At 36.6% G+C, this 16,521-nt stretch overlaps 1 long non-coding RNA gene across 1 annotated transcript in view; it reads left to right on the plus strand.

The window, feature by feature from the left end:
• The window catches only part of LOC108542937 (uncharacterized), a 32,003-nt gene extending 28,709 nt beyond the window's left edge, over nt 1-3,294 (plus strand). Inside the window, exon 3 of the long non-coding RNA XR_001889408.1 lies at nt 3,188-3,294. This is a non-coding gene — a long non-coding RNA (uncharacterized LOC108542937). The remainder of the gene's footprint in view (nt 1-3,187) is intronic.
• Nucleotides 3,295-16,521: the final 13,227 nt, after the last annotated feature.

Genomic DNA, 16,521 nt, shown 5'->3' on the forward strand with positions numbered 1-16,521 from the left:
AAACTTGGGAGTGGCAAGGGCCCCAGGCTATTCAAGAAGTCAAGGCTTTACTGAGTAAGACACAGAATTACCCGGCCAGGCACGGTGGCTCACACCTGTAATCCCAGCGCATTAGGAGGCCAAGGTGGGTGGATCACCTGAGGTCAGGAGTTCAAGACCAGCCTGATCAATATGGTGAAACCCCATCTCTACTAAAAATACAAAAATTAGCCTGGCGTGGTGGTGGTGCCTGTAATCCCAGCCTCTCAGGAGGCTGAGACAGGAGAATTGCTTGAACCTGGGAGGCGGAGGTTGCAGTGAGCCGAGATCGTGCCACTGTACTCCAGGTGGACTCCATCTTTAAAAAAAAGAAAAGAAAAGAAAAAGAGTTACCCAATTCCCTATAAATATCAACGGTAGTTTTAACTTGTGATCTGCTCTACAAAGATGGGGATAATGAGCTATGTAAATCAGAATTTGCTCAGTCAGTCTGGAGTTAGTTCATCTCTGTTACTAAAGGGGCAAACTTTAAAGCCTCATAGTCTGTGTAGACTTCACAAACCCATGTTGTTTCCACATTCCATATAACCTGCTCTCTCTTTCTCCCAATGCCCCATGCACAAAAATTACCTCCCCATTCTCTTCTATCCTCTATCAAAATCAGAGGAAAGCAAGAGATTAAACTAATTAGTACTAAGCTCTAAATGACAGAGGTCCCTTGCAGGAATACATTATTCCCATTTTTTTTCTCCCTTTGTGTTTTTCACTTAACTTCTTTATGCATGTAATGACACATATAAATGACTTTATATGGATGTATAAGTATGTTCATATGGATACTTCTTCCTCTCCCCTTTTTCCTTTTTTATTTTATCCCTCCATTCGGATTTTCTATTTATATCTACGCTACCTACATTTATCCACGTCCCTTCTCGTCAGTGTACCTGTGTTAACAATCCTTGAGTTCTTCTCTGTATTCATATAATCTCATATGGATCTATATTTACCAGTGCATGGACACACATACATACATAAATTCACACAGTATACTGACACAGACATAACATATGTATATATATTTACACAGAGGTTTTTTTTAATTTTTATTTTTTGGTCATTGCTTTACAAAAAAATTGTATGTTTTTTACTTCTTGCTTTTTTCATTCAACAATGTCTTTCGGAAATCACTTCAATTCTTCTGGGTATAGTCCTAATTTGTTCCTTTTAATAGTGATATAATATTACTTGATATTAGTATATCGTAATTTATTCAGTGATTCTTCTCTTAATGTAAATTTAATTTATTTCAATTTTTGCCATGATGAACAGCACTGAAATACACATCTATTTACTTATGCCTTTATATACAGTGTTTTTATTTCTATGAGATAGGTGCTTTTTTTCTTTTTTTTTTTTTATTGTGGTAATAACATTTAACATGAAGTCTATCTTCTCATTAAATGTTTAAGTACACCATATGGTGTACTTGTTAACTATAGTTTGTTAACAACAACTATAACAATAGTATGGTTAACAACAACAATGTTGTACAGGAGATGTCTAGAACAAATTGGTCTTGCATGACTGAAACCTTATGCCTGTCAAATAAAAACTCCACATTTCCTCATCCCCAAACCCCTGGAAACCACCATTCTACTCTCTGCTTCTATAAGTCTCACTATTTTAGATATCACATGTAAATGTAATCATGCGGTATTTGTCCTCCAGTGGCTGTCTTTTTTCACTCAGCATAATGCCCTCAACTTTCATCCATATTGTCACATATGGCAGGATTTCCTTCTTTGTTAAATAATATTCCATTTTATGTATATACCACAGAATTTATTTATTCATCTATCCATGAATATTTAGGTTGTTTCCATATCTTGGCTCTTGTGAATAACGCTGCAATGAACATGAGAGTGCAGCTATCTCTTCATGATTCTGATTTCAATGCTTCTGAATAAATGCTCAGAAGTTAGATTGATGATAGGTAGTTCGATATGGGATTAGTGTCAAAAGTTTTGAATAAATGCTCAGAAGTTTGACTGACCATAAGGTAGTTCTATAAGGGATTAATATAAAAACTATATAAGAAGTTCCTACAACTCAATAGTAAAAATAACAAAAAACAAATAACCTGATTTTAAAGAGGGCGAAGACATGAATAGACATTTCACCAAAGAAGATATACAAATGGCCAACTGGTAAATGAAAAGATGCTCAAGAAAACAACTCATCAGGAAATTGCAAATCAAGACTACAATGAATGATATCACTTCATGTCTGTTAGTCTCTCTCTATATATAGAGTCTATATATATATATATATATATAGTCTATATATATAGACTCTATAAATACTTTCAAAAACAAATATATAAGAAAACAAATGCTGTTGAGAATGTGGAAAATTGGAACCCTTGTATACTGTTGTCGGCACTGTAAAATGGCACTGTTGCTATGGAAAACACAAGGGAAGTCTATCCAAGTTTTAAAAATAGAGCTGCTTATATCTAAGAACAAGTTTATCTTCCCTACTCACATGAATAAAATGGGGGTCTCTCTTGATATTCAAAACTAAGTTAGTCTGGAAAATATACTCAGCTGTGAGCTTATTAGAGTCACTGAAGAATTCACTATTTCTAACCTTTGGGTATCTAAGAGTGTTCAATTTATCCAAGGGTTTGTCTTAATAGGTGTGGACGGATAGAGAAAGAGTAACATACAAAGACTGGAGTCTCTGTACTGGTCATTGGTAGAGTCAGCTGAATAGTCAGCAGTGCCTTCAGACTTTTATATTTCACCATGTGCTAAAGTGTACAGACCATCTGCTCTATGGTAGGACACATCCCACGTGGTAATGAATTATAACTGAGAGAACACTGAAGTGTTATGGCAACATGAAAGTTCAGATGAATTCCCATAAGAACCATAAGAAAAAATGCACTGTAAATCAAGGAAAATACACAGAACTCCATACAGAGTTCTAAGTGATGTCCACATATATATTCACATAATTATTTTTTCTGGTTGAGTTCCAATGTTGAATAAATCAGGGGGACATATATGCATGACACTTAAATCATATCATTTGATTTTTCAATGTTAAGAAAATATTTGGGGCAGTGGATTGAATTTATATTCAAAAGTGTCTCTTTGTTTCTCCTTCTTCTTCTTTTTTTTTTTTTTAAATCTTTTACTCAAAGGCAGGGGTGGAGTAAATGTGAAAGCCTGGGAGTATTTCCTTCTAATAATATTCTCAATGAAATTTTAAACTTGAAGTTTTCTCTAACGGATCTGAACAAAAGGACTTCATCAGGTAGGTCACAAAGCTGCTAAACATTGGGAATCAGACCATAATGATGCTCCAAATTAGCTTCCCCAAGGAGGAGACTCTGGCCACAGCCTTTGTTAAGTGCGGTAATGTGTAGTGAGTAAAATGAATTATTCATGTAATACTTGAGCTTACTCTGGGAATTTCTTAAGGACTCCATGAGAAAAATATGATTTGTCTGTCAGGTGATGAGAAGAATCTGGATTCTAAATTCAAATAAATAATACAATCCAACAGCAGCTTGCATTGATTTCATAACCTTTAGAATTTTCCCCCCTCAGTTAAAGCAGAGGAAATGTAATTTAATCAATTGGGTAAAAACCTGTGCTGATTATATGAACACTCCTGAATTCTCAGAGGTGGTACTTCCATTTCTGATGCATGATATGCATTTGGCTTGCCTTTAAGTACACAACTGCTGCTGTTTGTGTATGTGAATTATTTCCCCTATAACAAGACCAGAATTAGATTTGGGGATTTAATTCAAATTAAGTATTAATAATAGGAGCAACATTTTTAATGTCATACAAAAGTGTCATTGGTAACTTAAAAGATAAATTGTCACAAAGCACTCTTCTTCTCCCTAAATACCTTCAAATTCTAATCTCACCATGAAATTTTCCATCAAATTATTTTCTAACATGTTGCCAATGGAAGGGATGAAATTCAAGTGAGATCTGATGCTCACGTACTTGAGATTGCTTAAAAATCCTATTGTTGTTTTTCTAAGAGATCATACAACCGATGTTTATTCCCTTTTCTTTGGAAACTTGGTGGAACAAATAACCTTGTGATGCTTCCAAAAAAGCAGCAATTTGTTCAGCCTGCCTTATTTGTACTTAGGTGTTATTTTGAAAAAAAAAAAAAAAAAAAAAAAGCTTTTCTTTTAAAAAAATTAAGAAAATACAAATCCAAGATGATCTGACTTTAAAACATTACTCAACAAAGTAGTGTTATTTAACCCTTCAGGACTCAAAACTGTCTTAGTAAATGGAAGAGTATTAGGAATGTCTCCCTTTCTCCCTTTGGAATGACAAAAGGTTAATGAACATATATTAAGGATCACCATTTCTCAGGCTTGGGGAGACACAGACAACTGGAAGGTCCCACATTGCCTTCATTCCCACTGACCTTCCACTGACCCCTGCTTCCTCCTCTTTCTTCCGTGAGAGTAAACCCTAAGCCAACCTCTAGGCTGCTAAAGGCAGTGCCATCCTCTATGCCATGCTGCATAGCTTACTGAAGAGAGAAAGGCAAAGTTCTGGAATAAAGCCTTTCCTGAGACCTTGCCATCTGCCCACAAAATGGAGCTCCTCAGAGCAGAAGGTAGCAGCAGATCAGTATCTACTTGGCCAGCTAGTGGAGGCTGACCAAGCCCTACCTTAGACATCCCGAGTTGTCCCATGCTGAAAAGTGGACTTAGTGTACTCTTCCCATCCATTCATGGCCTCAAAGTGAACAGAGCCATCCTTGGAGATAAGATGAGAGAAGGGGAAGAAAAGGAGTCCAAGATGTAGGGTTTGATGGCGCTGTGTCCTAAACACTGAGTCCTGAGCACTGGCCCCATGTCTTTTCCTACACGCCAGTCCCTGGATCAGTGTGTGTCTCCCTTGGTTGGTATCCAACTCTGTGATGAAATGTTAACACTTTTTCCCCTCTAATTGTGCCTCTCAACATTTAATTCTTTTGGCAGAGACCTAGAAACTCTAATACAATATAAATACCTCTTAAAAAAAACTTCATATTTGCACATCATGGAACTTTGCCAGTAAAGAGTAACTCTCTGAGGGTAAGAAGCATGTCCATTTCTGCTCTTCCTGAAAACCCAGTGGCTAACACAGCACCTGACACAGAGATGCTGTTTAACAAATATATTAGGATAACTAGGGGTTCTCAAGCTTTGGTGGGTATGAGATTCACCGAAAGGTCCTGTTAAGCCACAGATTGCTGAGCCAACTCCTAGCTTCTTTTTTATGAGATCTGGGATGGTATCTGAGAATCTGCATACCTAACAACTTCCCCAGTGGTACCGATGATGCTGGTCCAGAAGCCACATTTTAAGAACTTTTGTGTGAAGCCACATGAAATGACCATTTTTCTTGGTCCAAAATGCCCAAATATTAGCAATTTCATGTGGTTAAACTTCATATGTTTATGAGTTAATATTTACGAATGAAGGGTTAAATATAATGTAGGCATTTATATTCTTTCTTGAGCGTACTCCTATTCAAAAGTAAGCAAAAGTGCACATGGAAAACTAGATAGCATGGGCTCAGGAGCCAGTCTGACCTATGTTTGAATTCTTACTCCAAAATTTCCTAGGTGGGAAGCCCCAGGCAAAAAACCTATCTTTCTGTATCCTCGGTTTTCTGACCTCTAAAATAAGGGTGATGAACTTGCTCTGAGGATTGGATAATATAATGTTTGAAAGACACTTGCATTGTACCTGCCATGTGACAGATATTCAACAAAGAGTAACCATCCTCATTATTAATTTCACCGTTATTATTATCTTCACATTGGGCTGCACTCTAGAGGTTAGAATACAGCGTATTCTTTTGTGTTTTATTTGGGGATGAAGTGAACCAGAATTAGGGAAGGCTACTTGAGGGTTGTCTCAGAAGAGCAATGTCTCATCCTGCCAAGGAAAACATTTTTGCTACAGCATTCAACACCTGCTTTGGTTCTGACAGTGTGATTGGAGAACCTCACATCCCAATTAAACAGTAGTGAAATTCAACTACATTGAAGTTTTTGAAGTGAAAGGAGCATAAGGCAGTGTCAGAAGCCTAAAGCAACTTCAAATTCTTCAATATTTAGGACATTTGGCACCAATTACTTAACCTCTCTCAGCCTGTTTCTTCCTCTGTGAAAGGGAATTAATGGCACCCACTTTCTAGGCTTACAATAGGGACTAATAAATACCGTGTGTGTAAATGCATATAAAATGCAAAGCACTATACAACTATTATTTACTTGTGTAGTGAGACAGTCTCAGTTTTAGCCACACTATTCCTCTGTCCCTCTAAATCCACCCTCACATATCAGAACTGTGTGTTAATATGTGGTCTACAAAATATTGTAGCTGTAGAGAATCTCTCAGGACCTCAGTCACCTTTGTATGTTCCCAAAAGACCCAGATACCTCCACCCCTCACTATCCTCTTTGTACAGGACTGAATGAGCTTTTAATTATTGAATGAAGCTACTGGCTACACAAAGAAAGAGCTACACTGAGAAAAGGGTGGTTGTAGGTAGAAAGAACTCTAAATGGGTCCTGGAAAGGTAAAAGGTGTCAGGAATAGGTCCTACATCCATGGGGAGAATAGATCATGTGACAAGAAAAGTAAGAAAACTGAATAAAATCTGCTGGTGCCTCAGCTGAGAAAAAAGAAAAACTAAAAGGCATCATAGTCTACCGCAGAGGAAGAATGAGTCAGACAAGGGTAAGAAGAGGATTAGTGAAGGATGTGCAAGAGTCTTTCTTCTTTCCTATTTTGGCATAGTTAAGATACACCTCTACTCTTAAAAGGCCAGAGAAGTCATGTGGGCATTATATTAAAAATATTAACAGCGTACTCAATAAATTCTGATAAAGGCTTTAAATCCTCTGGCCATGTCATAGTGACCCTGCTACTGGGCTTTAAAATACATGAGACAAAATGGAAAATTACATGAGTTTGAGGACTCATTTTATTTTGGATTTTATACATGTCACTTTGCAGATGCTGTTCAAATTGCTATTTTTCATTCAATTGATGTTGAGAGAATTGACCCTTCTTTTAGGAGAGTTTAGGGGAAAAGGAACAAATAGAGAAATTGATAAAAGGGGTTTGCAGAAAGAGCAGAGTGGTCTCCTCTCCCACCTTCCTTCCCCTGCCCAACAATCCCCCTCACAGAAAGCCCCTACCACCCCCACCATACTCCCTTGGGAAGATCAGGTGGACAGATGTCTTTTGTGACCAAGCAACGTGGAAAAAGGAAAATGAAGAAACAAAAGACAATCGTTTGCAACATTTAGAGTCTTTGACATCTGTAGAGTAATATTCTGGTGCATGGAAAGGAAACCCAAATCTAACGTTTTACAAATGTCAATAGAAAAACTATCTTCACCCCACCCCTCAATATGTAATCTAGTACCAGTCCATAAAAGGGCTGTTAAACTCTGCACTGAGCACTTAATAAAAATGGACACTTTTATCCACTGCTGGAAAGCAACAAAAGAACTCCTGTATGTCTGTGGAGAGTCTAGGATTATGTTTAAATGGATAATAGAAAGACAAACACTTGGTAAAATACTGTCTGTTACTCCCAGAATCACTATACTAATACCCAAGTCAACCAGCACAGAAAAGCCTTAACCCACTACACAATTCAGCTGCAATTCATCACTGCTGCTATAATTACAGGTGCCTGCCTGCCTGCCTGCCTTCTCTCAGATCTGTGGATAAAAGCCTAGGGCTGAATTTGTATCTCAGCTGCACAGAAGTTGACGCTGGTAGTCAATAAACACACAGAATTTGAGAAACAGGCTGTTGTAGAATATAGAGCTAACCTATTGTTCAACAGTTCTTCCACACCCAGATTTTCAGGATAACAAAAAAGAAAGGGAAGTTTTTGGATGTTTTCTACATGCAAGGACTTTATTTCTCAAATAAGACAAGTGAGATTCAAATGTTGAATAACTCGCCTAAGGTTACACACTTTGTAAGTGGTGGAATTTCTCCTAGAATCCCAGTCTTTCCGACCACATTTTCCATGCCTTTTCTAGATCAGATCCTACTATTGCTTCTGGCAATAGTAGGTTATTAGCAACTGGTTGGGTTCTCATAACTTACAAAAGCCTCTCAAAGGCTAACATATGGCAATATTTAAGTAATTCTACGCCCACATCCTTTTAGGGGGAGGTGGAGTGATTAAGATTTAGGATTCCACTATGATTATATCTGTGTGCAGGCAAAGCAGAAAATGCAGAACTTAAAGGCAGCCTAAATGTGTTAAGAACACATCTGACTAGAGGAGGCATGTTTAGGAAGGCACAGAGCAGCAACACCTAGAGTCTCTAGAATCTGTCTTATTAAAATGGGACTGAAAACATTTGTGCTGAGGTTGTATAGACTCCATTAGAAGATGGGAATGATGGCCACAAGCCACATGGAACTTCACCTTCTTACATACACATAAGTCACTGATATGGTTTGGTTGTGTCCCCAACCAAATTTCATCTTGAATTGTAGCTCCCATAATCCCCACATGTTGTGGGAGGTACCTGGTGGGAGGTGATTGAATCATGGTGGCATGTTTTTCCCATGCAGTTCTCATGATAGTGAATAAGTTTCATGAGATCTGATGATTTCATAAAGGGCAGTCCCCCTGCACATGTCCTCTTGCCTGCTGCCAGTAGCTTTGCTCCTCCTTCAACTTCCACCATGATTGTGAGGCCTCCCTAGCCATGTGGAACTGTGAGTCAGTTAAACCTCTTCCCTTTATAACTTACCCAGTCTTGGGTATGTCTTTATTAGCAGCATGAGAACAGACTAACACAGTCACCTTTAGGCATTTTTGCTGCACTAACATTAAAACTACTTCCTTTTTTTCTGAGCAGGCCAAGATGTAACTCCTTCCAATGATGTAGCCTTGTCCCAAATATAGAGCCCAAAAGATAATCACTTCCAATTTCCTACTCCATAGATGACAACATTAGTCTGTCTCAAAGGCAATAGCCACACATTTTTATATCATTTTACTAGGGACTTACGGATGTTTATGGTGTCCAATTTTTAAAAATATGATCTATAATTAAAAGAACAAATAAATCCACTATTTTAAAATACCTCTTAAAGAAAATCTCGATAAGCTCACCTACCAACACACCCCAAGGAATTATCCTTTTCAAAATGTTATTTGTTACGTGGAAGTGGCTTTTGAAGTTCAATTTGATTTCCTGAAAGCCCCAAACAACTTCATTTCCCTACAGAAAATAATTAACCATCAGAGATGACAATGTGATTAGCAAGTAAAACACCTGGAATTTGCTTAACAAATCAAAAAGCAAAGAGAAGTCTGCTTTTAAAACTGCTGCTGCTCCTCCCCTGCCCCAGCCTCATCAGTACTGACACTGAAGAGCCATCCCAGGAAGCAAGCAGGGAGAGGCAGGCCACACTCCCCAGCCTCAGACTAGCACACATTCAGGAATTAAAAGCTCCTTCTTCCCTCCTCTAACACGGATCACGCTTAGCCTACAATTGTAGAGAACTGCAGATATTCTTATGTTATCCTGTAAGTTCCCATTTAAATGTCTGTTTCCTGTCTCCACAGATCACAAGGCTCCCGGTTGACAAACTGGCCCTTTGTGTTCCTAAAGGCCACCTCACTGGCCTAAAACACTTCACAGTCTAACCACCCTTGAAGAGACAGGATAAGACCTGGAAGCATCAGATCTATATTAGCTGAAACAATTACAGTAATCAAGTACTTTCTGGGGTAAAATTAATTAAACGATTGATTGATTGATTGATTGTTTATGCTAGCACTTATTAGGGACTTAGGTGCCAGGCACTTTACTAAGTACTTTGTGCATTTTATCTATTTTATCTATTTTAATTCCAAGGAATGCCTTTAAAGGGTAGATAATATCATCATTCCCATTTTATAGGTAAGGAAACTAAAATTTAGGAAGATTCATCAGTATATTCCAAGCATATTGCTTAAAAGCCAGAGAGCCAGTTTCAAATTCAGTATATATGACTATATGACTCTAAAACCCAAGCAATAGAGGTATTGGTAAATAAGCTATAAGCACCACTGTAATAGAAAGTCAGACACTGCTAATAATTGTTACGGAAAAATACTTGATGACAGAAAAATGTCCACAATAAAGGGTTAAATGGAAAAACAAAACATGTACAGTAAGATCAAGGATAGATATAAAATGTTATGGTGAGATAATGAGTGATAACTTATTTACAATTTTCTATATATTTTCTATTTTCTACAATAAACATGTATTACTTTTAAATCACCCAAAATATTTGTTTTAATTTTTAACAAGTAATTAATAGAAACAAAATGATAACAGTGATTATAGCTGCATGGTGTAATTATGGGAGGTTTTATTTTCACTTTCACACTTCATATTTTCCAAATAAGCTTCAATGCATTACTTTATAACAACACACGCACACACCACACACACCACACACACACATGCACACACACACACACACACACACAAGTTTAAAACTCTACAGAGCTTTTTTCTGAAGTATTTAGTCAGATGCTTGTGGCAGAGACTACCAGTGGTCCTTCAATGTGCATATCCCACGTCTTCTACAGGAATAGACCGAGATGTTTCAGCTGGTCACATTTCCCATAAAAGGAACTCAATTCCCAGCCTTCTGTGCACCAGGGAATAGCTATGTGACTAAGTTCCTGCCAATGGGATGTGAGGTAAAATGATGTGTGCAACATCTAAAACGTGCCCATCCTGCTGCTGGGAGGGTATCTGCGATCTCTACAGCATCCTTTTAGATGATGCAAAACGACATTCCTTAAAGATGCAGAATAAAGAGCTGGAAACAGCATAGACCCCAGAAACTTACAGATCCAGCATACCATCCCTGAAATACCCAAATCTGCAGAGAGACATAAGAAGTGAACAACTACCTTTTGTTTTTGCTTTGGGGACTTCCGGGGTGGGGGGGGGGGATCTGTGATATGTCACCGAATCTACATCCGGACACATATACAGTAACTAAACACCTAAAATAATTTGGACTAGCTTTAAATATAATTTCATATATATAATACATACAAAAAATACAGAAGAAATAAATTAATGGCATCTCTATGATTTGATACTAGAGGTCTAGTTGAGGGTTTCTGGTGCTGGGGGCAGTGGAGAAAAGGAGCACAAACGCATGGTCATTCTAATCTGATAGCAAGAATAAAACTTCTGAATGAGGTCCTCAGTGGATCCAAGTGTTAGGAAAAGATGCAAACAACAGGTTTAGAAATCCTTTATTGTAAAAACAGCTAGGTGCCTCCCTTCATGTTAGAATGTTTACATATTATTGTGTGCACTTGTCACACTGTTTTGTATTTATGTGGCTACCCATGTCTATAGAATATGATATCCTTGACGCAGAGACAAGTTCTTTTTATTTTCAAATTATTGGTGTCCTATGGCTCAGTCAAGTGTCTGGCACATGGGTAAGCAGTTAAACATTTGTTAAATAAATCATTGAAAGAATAAATAATTGAACAATTAGCAAATTGCTATGACTGGTTGCTTATATAAAGACTTGAAAATATAATAGTTGTGTATATATTATAGTATAAACTCTAAATGTTAGACAATAATCCTCTTTAAATATAAATACATATTGATAAATTACATCAAATTAATTGTGGATTTCTTTAAGGTTACTAAGATACTCCTTCAATTATAATAAGAAATTGAAACGCTGAAACAGAACCTATAGAATGAAACTGAAACATATACATCTTGATGCCATTCAGAAAATAAAAATCAGAATCTCATTAGGATCCCTCATGTAATGTATTTCTAAAAATAATCAACCATGTTTTAGATTAATTTTTATATTTACTGAAAGTTTTAATTTTATCTTACTTTTCAATTACTTTGTTATGTAAATAATTAAAGAACCAGACAAGACACCAATGTTGAATAAATATTTGGTGAACTGAAAGGCAATTTAAATTGAAAATGGAAATGAAATTGAAAGAGTTAATAGGAAACTTTCAGCATCTTCCTTCACAATCAACATATAAAGTATTTGTTTATTTTCTGGTAAATAAATTTAATTTCATCTGTCTTCCTTAAAGAATAACACCCCAACACACAAAGAGAAGAGGGGAGAGAGAAATTATACTAAATAGGGGTTTAAATAGGGGTTTGTTATTAGTATATAGCTATTTTTTTGTATTCAAGTGTAGTCATCTTATAATATACATAGCACAGAGAAACAATAAACAAATTTAAAGGTTAAAATTATCTCCACAGTTTACTTACAAACTATAGTACCTTGAAATAGGTAAAATTCTATCCTAGTTTTGTATTTTAAATGCTGATATAGTCTGGCTACCTGCTAGGAATTAAAACATGTATGAAATTCAAAGAACCTTGAGAAATCCCTTTCCATTAACATTTACTTGTGGCTCTCAGGTTTAGTAAAGTCAGACTCTTACCTAAAGACAATAAATGAATGCCCTTTATTAATTATTATTCTCCGTTGTGAATATTTTTTCACACTCTCTCTCTATATATAAATTTATCCTGTACAAACAGAAAGGTCAAAGGTATAGTATTCCTAAAACCATAATTAGATGAATATATATGAATGTAAGCTACTGTGAAATTTACACCATGTAGAAGGATTTTTCATAGTTTGTCTTTCAGAGAACTGCACACCACTGGATGTCTTTTCTTGAAATTACATATTTACATGCTCTCAATTGCTAAATCACCTATGAATCATTTATTATTAAAAGAATTGAAAATATTTAGACACATATTGCTAAACATAGCTGAGTCCAAAAAGAAAGCTTCTGAGAAATAATGAAGTTAACTTGAGTTTTTTTCTTCAATATTTATCTTAAAATTTCCATTAGCATGTGATTATCATGATTGTAATACTTTGGAATCTCTATCCAATCTGTAATCATGCTACTTTTAAATTATACTGTGAGTAAAGTGTCTCCTATACACAAGGCTGTATCTAGTTGGCAAGTTTAATTATAGGAATATATTTAATAAATGTATGTGTTTCACTGAGGAGGCAATCAATGTGGAAAACACTTAGATATCAATAATTTAGACAGATAAAAAACATTTTTATTTCAATACTAAAGCAGCATATGCAATTATTAACAATATCCACCTAAAACAAATATATACGGATATTCTGATTTAATTCCAAATGTAGTGTCCACATTTTATGTCTCAGCACCGTGATATAACAAAGGTCCAGAGAGTATAATCAGAGCATTAAGGATGGGAATAGGGGTGCCATGGTATTGTCCAAGAGATTTCCATGTTTTTTAATAAATACCACCTAGGCTGGACATTTTTTTCAGCCTAGATTCTGGGCCATTAAGATGTATTCATGGCAACTGAAAAGTTGGAATCCTCTCAACTAGAGCAAATATCTGCTGGAATTCTTTTTCTAAGTCAGGGAAAACAAAGTTTTAAAATAATCTATTAGGGGCTCCTTTAGTGGGAGATTGAGAGAGGAAAGCCTCAACCATACATCATCTTAGACATTATTTATAAAACAACACCTGTCTAAGATCACTTTAGGCTATGGGGTTGGTCATGTGGGCGTGAATATTCTAAATGATTAGGTTTTAAAGAATTAGCCCTTGAGTGGTGTTCTGAGAGTCCAACACTGTGTGTTCTGTGAAGAATTATAAAATATCTAAGCCCCAACTGTTATCTGCAACATTTACTCATTGTTTTTCATCATCTAGTCATGATTATCAACTGCCAATTCAGAAAGCTGACGCTGCTGCTCATTATAAATAGAAGAATCATAAACTTGAAGGTCAAAAACTTCTTAGGATTATCTAGCTCAGTGTGTGAGATCTTTGTTTCATTTTGTTTAAGTACAGTTACTTAGGTGTTTTGTAAAATAAATAAAGGGACTAAGAACCACCACATAGAACTATGCAGTTATGCACTTGCAACATCCTAACTAAATCTAGTAACATATTAAACTACAGAATTTCTAGGTTTGGGGACCAGACATTTAAATTATGTAAAGCCCCTTCCCTCTGATATAAAGTTTGAGAACAACTGATCAGATCAAATTATCTTGTCAATGTTTGAATTTATTCTGCAGAATGCCTATCTAAAACATATCGTTGCAGGGGGCAAAACTTGAATTAGGTTTTGAAAGATGGTTGATGTACAGAAGAGCAAAAGAAAGAGAAATAAATTTAAAGGAACAAGCTGAAGATGAATAATTGTAACATCACCCCTAATCTCCAGGAAGCCTTCCTGAGCAATCAACCCAGAATCCTTAGGGAAAGATGAAAGAATGGGACACCAGTCTTCACCCATTGGAGGCAAAAATTCAAAAATATTCTTCACATATTCCAACATCCGCTCTGCAGCATGGGAAGGCTATTTCCAGAAACACAAAAACTAGACGTAAGCTTAAGCTACGAGATTGTTTATTTATTTATTTATTTATTTATTTATTTATCTTATTATATTATACTTTAAGTTTAGGGTACAGTGCATTATGCAGGTTGTTACATCGTTATACTTGGCCATGTTGGTGTGCTGCACCCATCAACTCGTCAGCACCATCAGATTCAATCAGTTTTACGTATCAGTATAACGTCCCCCAGTGCAATCCTCCCATGATAAGTCCAGTATGTGATGTTTCCCCTTCCGACGTCCAAGTGATCATCTTGTCAGTCCACCTATGAGTGAGACATGCGGTGTTTGGGTTTTCTTTTCTTGTGATATGTTTAGCTAAGAATGATGGTTTTTCAAACTTGCTGGAAGTCTATTCCCCTTCAGATAAACAGGAAAATTTGAACTGCCTCTCCGCACCTTTACCCTTCGACAGTTGCAAGTTACTGATTTAAACTTAAGTATCTTCAACAGCCAAGGCAATTTTTCCAATAAGCTTAACATTTTTTTAACTTGACTTTAAGGTTCAGGTACATGTACAAGGTTGAATACAGGTAAATGACATGTCGCCAGGATTTTTGTTACAGAGTATTTATTACTCTTGAAGTTTATAATTTTTAAATTTCAAATATAAATTGTATTTAAGTTCAACACAACCTTTTAAAATGATCCTGTGGATATCTGTGTGGTACCACTTGGCCTGAGGGGTGGTTAAGGTTGTTCTCTCGTTATCTCTCCCTGGAATTCTATGCTGAATTCCCAAACACTGGGCTAGATTTTTTTTTTATATACTTTAATTCTAGTGGTATCATGGCACAACATGGCAGGTTTGTTAATATGATTCATACTTGGCCATTGTTAGTGTGTTGCACCACTTCAACTCTGTCGTCACCCATCAAACATTCGTCAGGAACCGCATCAACTGTCATTTCCATCAGGTTAACTCCCTCAGTGCCATCCCTCCCCCTCCCCATCCCCATAATAGACCCAGTGTTGATTATGTTCCACTTACAGAGGCAAAGTGATCTCATTGTTCAATCCCACCTATGAGTAAAGAATATGCGGTAGTTTGGTTTTCTGTTCTTGCGAGTTTGTGAGAATAATGGTTTCCAGCTGATCCATGTCCCTACAAAGGACATGAACTCATCCTTTTTTATGTCTGTCATAGTATTCCATGGTTATATGTGTCCAATTTTTCTTAAATCCAGTCTGTCATGATGGAATTTGGGTTGATTCCAAGTCTTCTTGCTATTGGAATATGCCTCCACAATTAAACATACGTGGCATGGTTTTTTATAGCAGCATGATTTCATAATCCTTTGGGCTATATACCCAGTAATGGATGGCTGATCATATGGTATTTCTAGTTCTAGATCCTTGCAAGGAATCGCCATACTGTTTTCCACAATGGTGAACCAGTTACAATCCACCAACAGTATAAAAGCCATAAGTAGAAGCTGAAACTGGACTTCTTCCTACCCATACGAAAGTTAATCAAGATGGAATTAGAGACTTAAATGTTAGGACCTAAAACCATTAAAAACCCTAGAAGAAACATAGGGTAATACATTCAGGACATAGGCAATGGGCAAGGACTTCATGTCTAAAACACAAAAGCAAATGGCAACAAAAGCCAAAATTGACAACTATGGGATCTAATTTAAACCTAAAGGCTTCGCACAGCAAAGACACTACCATCAGGGTGAACAGGACAGTACAGACATGGGAGAATAATTTTTGCAATCTACTCATCTGACGAATGGGCTAATATTCCAGAACCTGCAAAGGAACTCAAACAAATTTATGAGAAAAAAAATAACACAACCCCATAAAAAAGTGGCAAAGAATATGAAACAGCACGTTCTAAAAAGATAGACATGCATAACAGCAACCAGGCACATGAAAAAATCATGGCCAATCAGCAGAAAGACCAAAATCAAGAACCACAATGAGATTACCATCTCGACACCAGTTAGAATGGCAATACATTAAAAAATCAGGAAACAACAAGTGCTGAGAGGTATGTGAGAGAAATAGGAACCT

Source organism: Rhinopithecus bieti, unplaced genomic scaffold (assembly GCF_001698545.2).
Source record: "Rhinopithecus bieti isolate Rb0 unplaced genomic scaffold, ASM169854v2 scaffold_23810, whole genome shotgun sequence".
In the NCBI taxonomy this organism is placed as follows: Eukaryota; Metazoa; Chordata; class Mammalia; order Primates; family Cercopithecidae; genus Rhinopithecus; species Rhinopithecus bieti.